The 12120-nt window shown below is 35.7% G+C and overlaps 1 long non-coding RNA gene across 3 annotated transcripts in view; it reads right to left on the minus strand.

Annotated features, from left to right (window-relative positions):
• The window catches only part of LOC118199411 (uncharacterized), an 808537-nt gene that overhangs the window by 470136 nt on the left and 326281 nt on the right, over positions 1–12120 (minus strand). The window contains exon 4 of one of the 3 annotated variants that reach the window (XR_004759932.2): positions 6865–7155. The exons of the other annotated variants lie outside the window; for them this stretch is intronic. This is a non-coding gene — a long non-coding RNA (uncharacterized LOC118199411). Of the gene's footprint in view, positions 1–6864; positions 7156–12120 lie in introns of those variants that run through there. 3 annotated transcript variants of the gene reach the window in all.

A 12120-nucleotide genomic window follows, 5' to 3' on the forward strand; every position in this document is an offset into this window, starting at 1 on the left:
AGTGCTGTCTTCCTAATTTCTGGGTCCATATTACACCTTAAAAACACATTAACGTATTCCTTCAATTTCTTAAGCCAACTGCTGCTTCACTTTTAAATATTAATGAACATTCTGATAATATTCTGTAACGCAGTCTTGTTTCGCCTACATTACACATTTCGTGTGGCTTGTATTCATTTTAGCAGTCCACGTAAAATATTTTTCATTCATTTATCAGCTGAATAATGATCAGCTTCTTCCTTCTCACCGTACAGTTTTGATAAACATTATTGGATTTTTGTCTTTCTTTCTCTATCTGCCAGTTGATAGAAAGCTCTCTTCTATGACTTAGCAAATTAATGAAAAAAAAGCTCTAGAAATTGAAACGCATTTCAGTTTTATAGCTTGAAACCATTCCAGAAAAGCAATTTTAACGCTCCATGATTTTCTGCCTTTTTTTAGACTTCTTCGAAACATTTGCATTTTTTATCAGTTCTTCATTAATTATAATTTCTTAGTTAAGTAAATTGTACAATGTGGTTTGGGAAATTCCCAGTTTAAATGTAGTTTTTCTCTGGTTGCAATTAGCAAGAACATTAAAAGCTTTTAATATATTTTTTTTTCCTTTTCTTTCAGTCTTTTCGGTTGACATTTTCGACATGTTAAAAGTTAAGCACACAGTAAATTTCAAAAATGCTTGTTCCAGTGATTTATACAAATTTCAAAACTTATATTTCTAACCAGCAGAAGGACTATCCTTTGTCTGTTTAGCTGATCTCAGATTTCATGATCGCAAACCTGACCAGTGCTTTCATTGCTTTTTCTTCAGCCCATAGTTATCTCCTTTTTATGCTAAGATTCTTGATGGACGGTAAATCTAGGAAGCCTTTTATGAAAATTTTTACAACTCTGAGTAAACATAATGTGTGCATTCCAGAGGGAAGATTATGACTATGGAAATCTTAAAGGGTGGAATACAGAAGTTGCAGATCCATCTCCTATCAGCTGGTGTTTGAGAAAGAACACTTTCTCGTTTCCACTGTGCTTCTACCTTAGATGATTGTTTATGTCAATCTTAAGATAAGAAAAATCTGGCCCTCTGAAGTGCAGTGCGGACAAAAACTCTATAACAACAGTAGCGTCTCAGAGAAATGACAACAGTAGTGTCTCTACAGGACCGCCCGGTGCGAAGTGGCTAGCGCGTGGCGTAGCTGCACCACAGGTTTGGGGTTCGATCTCAGGGTTGGACAAGCTTGATTCAGCCTTTCACCAGTATTTATTTGAGTGGGTCAATAAAATGAGTACCAAGTTCACTTGAGCACTAAATACCGGGGGTCCTGCGACAAGCTTGTAAGGATCTTAAGTTCTACTAAATTTTATTTTATTTTAAAACTATACTATCACTTCTTATTTTCTATTTCCGGCCAGAATTAAATGCTTTAACTTGTTTATGCAAATTGTCTTGCTAACGCCCAAGTATTTAAGTTGTGGCTTTCTGCCAAGAGTTAGGGAGAGAGAAGGATATTTAGGAAGCAAGCTGCTTGCCACTGCAGTTCTACGAGTTTTCACTCAGTTGCTGTTTGCCTTTAAGTCCAGAGGTTTAGCCCTCTTGATACTTGACAAACGTATTGTAGTTTCAGCAGCTCGGCGTACTGCATACGTCGCCTTTTAAATAAAGGCCAGTCTTAGTGTAGGCATTTGTATACTAATTCAAAGTTAGCTTTTAGTTTGAGTTTTAGTTAATAGTTTTATATTCTTACGTTCAGATCACAAGTGGTTGGTCTCTGTATCCCGAAGTTCGGGAGTACCTGTAAAGTATAGAAAATAAAGGGTTTCGTATACCCTTCCTGCTTATGTCGTCTGTTCCACACATTTTTTAACATAGCTTGAGTAAGCTCCCTGTTCCTATCCAGGACACATCATGTTTCCAAAGCAAATCAAGAGAAACACAAGTACTGACAAGCTGACCACTTGCCCAGGGCATATGCTGATGCACCTCGCGGACCAAGGTCAAGAAAGCAGATTTCGGGGAACTACAGGCCATGGCCCACTAGGGCTGCTGCGCCTCTGAGTTTAGTTTTTAATGTTTCTACAGGGACTGGGAGAGCAATAATGATTAATAACACATGCAAATATGTTCTGGTAATTCATCGCAAAAGACCTGTCATGTACGTCAAAAAAACGCCAAGGAGAGTTCTTCGATCTTTTCCCATAATAATGCATGGATACATTTGACCTACGTCGTGGAACAGTTTATGGAATGTAAAAGAGCTGTAGAACTCAGTCTTTTACCTTAATGTCTGGTCTTGCTTCACCGAACTCCTTTCTCTTACCCAGCATGAAACAAGCCTTAAAATGAGAACTATGTTTGGACATTCTAGACGTTCAACTCCATGTGTTAAAGAGTTTCCATGCACAGGCAGAGAACTTCGCCCGCACCTTTCGGCAACTGTACAGTCGTTGTCAAAAATACGCTGCAAATGACAAGCATTACTTCAAAGGAATATGAAACGTTTCTCCTGAATTAGATAAGAAGTTTTTGTTTATGAACATATTCACCAAATTTTACTGTCACACTGAAATTCTTCTTTTGACGAAAACATAATGGTAAAAATATGTAATTCTTCTTTTCATAAAATCACAAAATTTACAATATTCCCCCTTAACAATTTTTAGTCGGAGTTTCTGTACCCGAAACAGTCGTTTAATTTCAATGAATTCATATTTTTTTTCCTATAGTTTCTCTCTTTACTGAATATTCTTAGAACGTTGAATATTCTTTTCCAATATAAATTTAAGACAGACAAAGGATACAGTAAAAGTAATTTAGCAAAAGTTACTCGTAGTACTTACAAGAGTACACTGTGTGAAGACAGCTTATATGCTTGCAGTAAATAACATAATCTACTATAAGTTTTGTAATATATTTTAGGACAAACTTCTCACTTATTTTTTTTTTTAACAGCGAGACGTTATTTGCTTTTTTACTTGAAAAATATAAGAAATTGTTCAGAAATGGACGCTTTCAGCTTTGCAGTAGTTTGTAGGTTTTTTAGTCGTTATTTGATTGTCTTTGAAAGAGGTATGACAAGAAAGGAATCCTTCACAAAATTTAAGAGAAACGAATTTCAAAATGAACGGTTGTAACTCAGATTAACCCATGATAAACCGAGAATTATTTCGAATAAATTTATGATTACTCGAGAATTCATACTGCTTTGTGTATTTCTTGTTACAGAATTAGTAAGAGAACTTACCTGGCTTTTAGAACGTAAACAGCATGTGATGTCCATATTCAGAATACAGAAGAGACGAAATGTTGATACTTTTCATATGCAAAGCCAAAGGTAAGAGAAACATGATGGAATAGTTTCAGCTTCGGATCTCTCTGCCAAATAGGAATGCTTTATAAAACTATCGCAATTCGTATCTGCCAGATGAATCCGAAACTTAACAAATCTGTTCTGTTACAGGCGACAGAATCCTAGGAGTCATGTAGCTACTTACCAAGTAATTATCTTACAGTTACAATGTTGGCTTCTAAATCATTTCAACCAGAGAATAATTCTCTCTAAAGAGGAGAGACAATATAACACGATAGTTTCAGTGTATATAAAATATATTTTTTCTTGTCGCATACCCCTGAAGCAATACTCTAGAATGACAAAATTTCAGCCAGACTCTAGAGTGATCATAGCCAATAGCCACACAATTACATACACTGGTGTGCAAAAATTAAGGACAAGACGGTTTTTTCAATATAACTTTGTACAAAAGCTTTGCAAATCAACACATTTAATACCGTAAGATCCCTAATACGTAAGGACATGAGTAATGTAAGCAACACTTACTAAAAGAGAAATCAGAGAGATAAAAAGAAGCTCTATTGAAAAAGTAGCATGGCGCGCAATGCGACTGAAGGCCGAAACATCCCTGTGATGGGTGTCCAGCAAGAAACATCCGGTCTTTAATAGGGGATATGATCTCCCCTGACTGGCTAGGCAGGTTTCACAGCGTCTGCCCATGCAGAGAAGGAGGGTGTCAATGAGTTGTTGAGGCACTGCTACTCATTCGTCTTGCAGCGCCAATGGAAGCTCCGGAATCGTTACTGGTGGTAAGGTACGAGCTGCCAAGCGTCTGCCTAGAAAATCCCATACATGCTCGATGGGATTGAGATCCAGAGATCGTGCCGGCCAATCCATACGTTCAATATCCTCACTCTCTAAGAGCTGTTCGGCAGCTACTGTGCGATGACATGGTGCATTGTCGTTCATGAAAAGAAACTGCGGACCCATAGCGCCTCTAAAAAGACGCACATATGGAAGAAAAATCTTGTTACAATAACGGGTCCCGTTGGCTGAACCTGCGTCGAAGATGTGAAGGTCTGACGACTACCAAGTATGATGCCTCCCCAAACGAGAACACCGTCACCTCCATACCTGTCCCTTTCAATGATGTTCGAGGGATGATTGCGGCTTCCCCGCTCTCTCCAGGTGAGTATGCGATGAGAATCGCTACTCAGACTGAATCTTCTCTCATCTTTAAAGAGTACTCGTCCCCATTCATTGTCTCTCCAATTCCGGTGTTCCCGGCACCACAGAGAACGTCTTCTCGGATGGGCAGGCGTTAGAGGTACACACCGTACAGGGCGTCGTGCAAACAGACCACCATCGTGCAGTCTTCTGGCCACGGTAAAACGCGATATTGTTCGTCCAGTCGCCTGTGTCGGGTGTCTAGCGATTTCTCCCGCTGTCTGCCGCCTGTTTCTTCTGGCCTGTAAGGCAATATACCGGTCATCTGCGGGTGTGGTTCCTCGGGGACGAGCACTACTAAACCCCCGGGTAGCTGTTCCTGTAGTTTGAAATTGTCTCCAAAGTCGTGAAACGATGCTGTGAGCAATTCCGAACTCTGCAGTGACACTTGTCACACTGCGGCCTTCCTCCAACTTCCCAATGATTCGACCTCGGGTAAAAGCATCCAGATGTCGTCTAACAGATTGATTATTCGCCATTTCTCGCTGAGGCAGCAACTCGGTATGATTTTAACTGCTATACGGCGTGCAATCTCTTTGCCAGAAATACTGATCTTACACCGACAACATGCTTTATACTACTCAGACACTCCCCCATTACGTCTACCTGCATATCTGCGCCTGTGCTACCGTACATCACCTTACTTAATCCCCTGATTGGTCTTTCTGTCCGCTCTGCCTCTTCGTTCAGCTGATATGCTAATTTTTCGACTTCGTTCTTAATTTTTGCACACCAGTGTATATAGGTTAAGTGCGAACTGTATGGATTGTTCCAAATTTCGTATGAGTGCGGCCCACCCTGCAGTGGTGTTGCAAATGCGAATGGGTAGCCGGATAGACTGGAGTTTATCCGAAACCTTATGAACGCGAAAAGCAGCGGCCAAAGCAAGCCGATCCATGGAATAAAATGAATACCAAGAAGATCCTAGACATATTAATTTACATAACTGCACGAGACTGTCTTCGAGCCGTATTAACGGTCGCCACAGATGGGCAACCCGCCATGTGGGTCGTGCTCACCATTTTGTCCCATGGTGTTGAGAGCAGTAGACGTATAACATATATTTAACCGATTTAGGATGCGAAAGGCGAATCAAAAACTGAGAAGCTACGGGTCGCATACCAACTCTACCCACTATATAGAGATATGCAGCGACTTTCTTATGCCCAAGAACCAAGGTAATATATGACCGCATCTCCTTAGGCCACATTTGCTGTGGTGTGAACCCGGAGCAACTTGGAAAGGCACAGATTAGTTATATGTGGTGTTCAACGGTCAATGTCACTTCGCTTTCAAACAAATGACCATCGCGTCTGGTCTCTTTGTATATGGCAACTCCCACCTTTGTTCTGAAGCGATATACTTTCTTTACTGCAGGTATTATGGTGTGAAAGACCATAGCTTACGATAACCAGTCCGCTTTAATAGTGGTATATGGGACATCGACATCTCGGTGATATGTGAAAGAAATCCTACTTCCTCTTGTACTCTCATCCGTGGCTGAAATTCCTGCTCCAGAATTTCAACAGGATAATATCTGTCGCACATGATTCAGAATTTCTAGGACTGCTTGCATCATAGCCAGACATCTCACGACCTATTCGTTCCCCCTGATCCTATCGAGCTTACGTGGGATTAACTGAAATTTTAGCTACTGCCGTGCTGTAGATCTGGAGTTTGGAGCTCACCCCAAGTGTGGTCGTATATCTCACAGGATAACATTACAGCGCGTGCTCGATTCCATGCTGAACAGAATTGCAGCATGCATCTTAGCACGAAGCCACATGAGCGTTATTGAAGAGAAACTGACATGAGCATTATTGAAGAGATATACTAGACTGGGTACTAAAGATTTCTCTGTAGCTCTGTTGCTCTATTTTTTGCAATCATATCTATCATTCCTCTCATTTCATTCATGAAAATTTCAGTTTAGTCCTATACTTTCTTACTAATGAGCTAATTTCAGTTTCCAGCAGAGCAGTAATATATGATTCCATCTAGAATATCGCTGTCATACATTGAAATAGTTTTACAATATATCACCCTGTAAGGTCAGATCCCTGAAATAATTTTCCCCATAGGGATAATATAAAATGGATTAATTCGTTCTTGAATCACAGGCGATTACATAATTAAACATTACATTTGTGTCCAAGTTAATAGCCCAAAAATAGATATTAAAAATGTAAACACAATATTAAGCAATTAAAATGCATGAAAACTTAATTTAATTCCACTGTATTTGTACAAAGGGGAGTGAATGGCATAAGTGGAAAATGAAGCGGAGGTGTTACTCTTTGGATGCGAAATTCCCTCCCATAAAAGCATCAAGTAACTGCTTTTATAAAGCATCTTATTCTGTTTTTTTTTTTTTTTTTTTTTTTTTTTCCCTTGTCTCTCTACACTCTTCTTATGATTCCGTTTTCTCAAAATTTCTCAAATATGGTTCAATTATCTACTTTCTAATATATTTATACTGTGGGACAAGGCACTGTCATTGAAAAATCCTTTTCTGCATCTTGCAACAGCTTTATCAGAGTATTATGATTATAATAAACACTGGATTTTCCCCATCTTTTAATAAATTTCGCGGATCAAGGAATTAGGCTCATCTTCACTTCTTTATTCTTCCTTTCGATGTACACTGTTAAAAAAAAAAAAAAAATGGAACAGTTCTATATCTTCCGTTCTACTGGGCCTATTGACGAAATTCAACTTGCGTTTTTCATGTCTCGAAAGCACGACTTAAAATATGTGTTAGATTTATACAGCCTTGTGCTAATATAGGTATTTTGACGCAAAATCGGACTTTTTCGGAAATGACTTGCCGATTTTTTTTCCATACTTCGATTCTACGACTCAAGTTATGCCAAAATGCCAAGTTTTGTAAAAATCGCACGAGTAGTTTTTATAAAAATAGTTCTCAAAATTTTAGCTCCTCGTATATATTTGTTAATATCTCCTTTTTTATTAAACTTATTTTATTCTACCTTTCACATTTCGAAATTTATGTTCATTCCAAATAAAAATCGCCCATTTTTTATGATTTATTTTAAAAATTTGTATTTTTAATTAATTTTTTATAAATTTTTCGAAACAAATTTTGACTTAAAACCTATAAAACTTTTAACATCATCTTAAAGTAGATGTATTTCTAGGTATAACTGCAAAAAATTAGAGTTTTTTATTCAAAATTTTCTGAGATATACATTAATTTACATATTGGCGTGTTTTAAAATTTGGCATAAGCGATGTTATAAGCATGTTATAAGCGATAATACGCCATATGTTGTTTATGCACTTTGTTAAAATTATTTGAAAGTATGAACGATGACTTCTTTTTCGATTGTCTGCAATGAAAGAAGAAATGGAAAATGGGTTGCTATAAATTAAGAAGTTCGCTAAGTGAATTATTCTTAGCACAAACTGAAAAAAATGCGCCAAGTTAAATTTTTGAATTTCTCCTTAAATTTTGCAGCAGATTTTACAACATTTAGTATTTAGCCATAATTTGAGTTGTAGAATCGAAATATGGGAAAACATTAGCATGTCTTTTCAGAAAAAGTCCCATTTTGTGTCGAAATACCTATATTAGAACTATGCTGTATATAAATCTAATATATATCCTGAGTCGCGCCTTCGAGACATGAAAAACGTGATTTGATGTGCTTTTTTTTTTTTCACAGTTTATCTTTTTTACAATCGCCTTTTGTTACTACTTCTGAAGTTGTTTCAGTTCTTTCTTGTTGAATTCATTTCTGTAACCCTCTTGTAACTTTTTCTCATGTTCGTTATTAACTTCCAAGACCATTGTTTGACCAATAGACACAGTATCATAGATAACAACAACAATAAAAAAACTGCTAAGCGTTAAAGCTCTCGGAGTGTATGCTTGCAATCATAGCTAGCCATAACTTTTTCTATACCAAATTTGCTTCTGTAAGTCATTGGTAGTGAGAGTTAATGGAAAATATTAATAAATGTTTTCAGAAGTCCCTGAGTGTTATTAACCTCAAAATATCTTTGAAAATCATATGTTGCCATCCTGAGTGTTCGTAACTTAATCGTTCGATATCCGAAATGCCTTTTGTTCAGATAATTTGCTCGTGAACAGCACTATAAGTGAAATCAGGCGTTAAAGATCCGAGGTTATTTCAAATCAGTTTCATAATTCAGTGTCTAAGTTTCGTGTTTCCGCATAGGTAATTAGTGGTACTATGTGAAAATTGTGCCATGTAAGAAGTTCTAGTAATTGCTTATAATTTAAAAGCATTTGCATGAACCACTGCTACATCCTAACTGAAAGATCATTAGCTAACTGGTTTTATAATTTTCTACAATTGTTTTAATTCCGAATCTGACCATTCTGATTTTGTCTTTATGCTTTCTTCTATTTAAAATTCTTCAGTTTAATTTTTTATTGAGAACTTTTCACTATAAGAAATTTTCAATTTTATCGGAAATCAATTGATGGCACGTTTGGCCATTAATTCATCTCTGATATTTACAGCGGAAAATTCTTGTCACTAAATCCCCTCATTGCGAACAAATCAAACAAATTATCTGAACAAAATTCGTCTCTAATGACTAATAATGTCTCGAGTTACGAACACTCAAGTAGCCAACAAATGATTTGCCGAAGGGTTTTGGGTTAACCTCTGATGCATAATAAACACTCAGATACTTCTAAAAACACCCGTTTAATATTATTCGTTACTTAACCTTCATTGACAATGTTTGGCAGCAAGTGAATTAAGCTTGGAAGAATTTATGACCAGATTGTTTTACAGGCAGATATATTGAGAGCTTTGACTAAATTTTATTTATTTATTTTTTGTTTTTGTTATCTGCGTTATTACGTCTCTAAGCAAAACCAGGGACTTGAAAGTTAAGAATGAAGAGGCAAGAAGAAGTACTAAAAGGACCACAGAAATGCGTTCAGCAAGAAACAGCTAAACACTTTAAGAAACAGAAGGAAAAGATAATTATATAGGAATTGTCTTCAGAAGAAGATGAATGAAGAGAAAATGGATGTAGTTCTTTGATCTGCAAAATTTATGCAAAATAAGGTAAATTTTAAAGTTTCATATAATAATATCAAACTGATAGAGCAGCAAGCAGAAAGCTACAGCAAAGCATTTTCAGTAATAAAGTCGTGTCTTGCTTTAGAAACATTTTAAAAATCAGCAACAATAAATCGCATTGAAAAAATTTGAAGTGAAACTGTGAGTTTCAAACCAAGTCGAATCGCAGTGAGAGACAAAAGCAAAAACAGATACCTCAGACAGTTTTACCTGATGCTTTGATGAAAAGGAGCTTCTTATGTAAACAATAACATCTTTTCCATTTCTAATTCTCATATGTCGTCTACTCCCCTCCGTGCGGAAACATTAAAGTTAAATTAAAATCTCGTCGTATGTTTAACTTTTTGTTTTAAAAAGTTAAACATACTAAAGCTGTTTAACTAAAGTTGTTCGTCGTATGTTTAACGTTTTGTTTTAAAAAGTTAAACATACTAAAGCTGTTTAACTAAGTTGTTCGTCGTATGTTTAACTTTTTGTTTTAAAAAGTTAAACATACTAAAGCTGTTTAACTAAAGTTGTTCGTCGTATGTTTAACGTTTTGTTTTAAAAAGTTAAACATACTAAAGCTGTTTAACTAAGTTGTTCGTCGTATGTTTAACTTTTTGTTTTAAAAAGTTAAACATACTAAAGCTGTTTAACTAAAGTTGTTCGTCGTATGTTTAACGTTTTGTTTTAAAAAGTTAAACATACTAAAGCTGTTTAACTAAGTTGTTCGTCGTATGTTTAACTTTTTGCCGTGAAAAGTTAGACATACTTTAAAAAGTTAGACATAAGTTGTTTAAGTAAAGTTGCTCATCATATGTTTAACTTTTTGCTTTTAAAAGTTAAACATACATAAAGTTCTATTATTTTTAGTTATGAGCTTGCTCGCAAAATACGTTGTAAATTTTAAAAAGGCAGTCATTGGTGGGTGATCCAACAACGAATTAACCCATTTGCGTTAATTCTAACGAATAAAACAGTTTTAATTTGCGAAGATGGATGGAATTAAATTTGTGTACTGAGATTTTATTGTATTGCTATTTTACTTGATTCAAATAAAGATAATTCGTGTAAAATTTTAGATATAATTAAGATAACTAAGAATTAAAAGAAATTTTTTTTTAAAATCCATTTGCAACTCTAATTGTACGTGCTTACGAGTTTACAACAAACATTGTCATAGGAAAAACCAATTTTGTATCAAAAATATTAGTATTATTGGATAAACGATTAAGCAATTAATAATTTCCAAATGCAGACGATAATCCTTATGTTGTATTTTCATTTAAAACAAAACATTGTGTTACGAAAAACTGTTATCCTAAACATCTTAAGAAAATTTTCAGCTACCGAATTATTATGTAATTACAAATTATTATTGACTTACTGATTCTTATCTTTTGAATATATAATTTTGTTACAAGAAATGTTCTGATGATAATTATTTGCAGCAAATAAGGGTTAAAAAAGAAAAATAACAACATATTAGGAAAATAAAACTAAAGCATGTATTGGTCTCAATATTTAGTACAAGATCTATGCAAATGATAGTGTTGCCAATCTTACTTGCCTAACAATGGTCAACAAAAGCTCACGACATTCATACTGACAAGGAGTCAGATGCCCCTGTCATTGGCAAGAGCCTTGAGCACCATATAAGTGATAGCCCGATTTTAGCTCAGGAACTTCAGTTCCGCCCCCAATTTTGCGAGAGCATTTTGCGAGAGAGCATCTCAAGGAAATCCGTGAGTCTCTCAGCTCCTTTTCTCCTACCATAACCTTTCGAGAGAACTTTCGACTTTGCGAATTTTGGAGTGCCTTTATGCCACACAGACACAATACACTTACAAATATCAATGCCTTCTTCGGTATTCGAACTCGGGCCTTTCGGTACTGCAATGAGAGTCACTAACGACTGACTATTCCAGTTGGGTGGTTGATCTACGCAAATAAATATCAAAAGCCTTTTAATTAGCTCTCTTATGAAACAGTCCTTATTAAAAAAAGAAAGAAAAGCTTTTGGAAAAAATCTTTCCGGCTACCTTTGGCTTGGTTTTGATAGCTTATAAAGCATTCTAACCTTATGACAGTTTTTTGTTCGCGTATATGAAAAATTAAAAAATCATAATAAAGTTCGCTCTCTGAAATTTGCTATAAGCTTCTTCTTTATCATTTACAGAAATTTTCATTTACATTTTCTCTGTTTCTATACTATTACTGTAATCAGACGTCAGTAAAATCAAGCAGAATAGACCAAAATCTGGAGGAGGCCTTGGGAAAAGATAAATATAAATATTCTGGATGTCATTTCTATGAAGTTGTAAACATTCAGAAGGTCCTGAATTCTGATGGAAATTGCGGATTTTATTTTCTTACTGTTTAAATTAATATAATTGTTTTTAACAAAAGAAAGTAAACATTATATAAGACAATAACCGATATGACGAAAGAAGATTTATATGTGCAGTTACTTTCTCAAAACACCAGCTTTGTTTCGTGTAATTGCTACCTTTTATAAATCCGAGACACAGAAGCATTTTTGA

The sequence above is a fragment of the Stegodyphus dumicola genome, chromosome 12 (genome assembly GCF_044657685.1).
Source record: "Stegodyphus dumicola isolate Sdum_Otavi_A_Nest chromosome 12, ASM4465768v1".
In the NCBI taxonomy this organism is placed as follows: Eukaryota; Metazoa; Arthropoda; class Arachnida; order Araneae; family Eresidae; genus Stegodyphus; species Stegodyphus dumicola.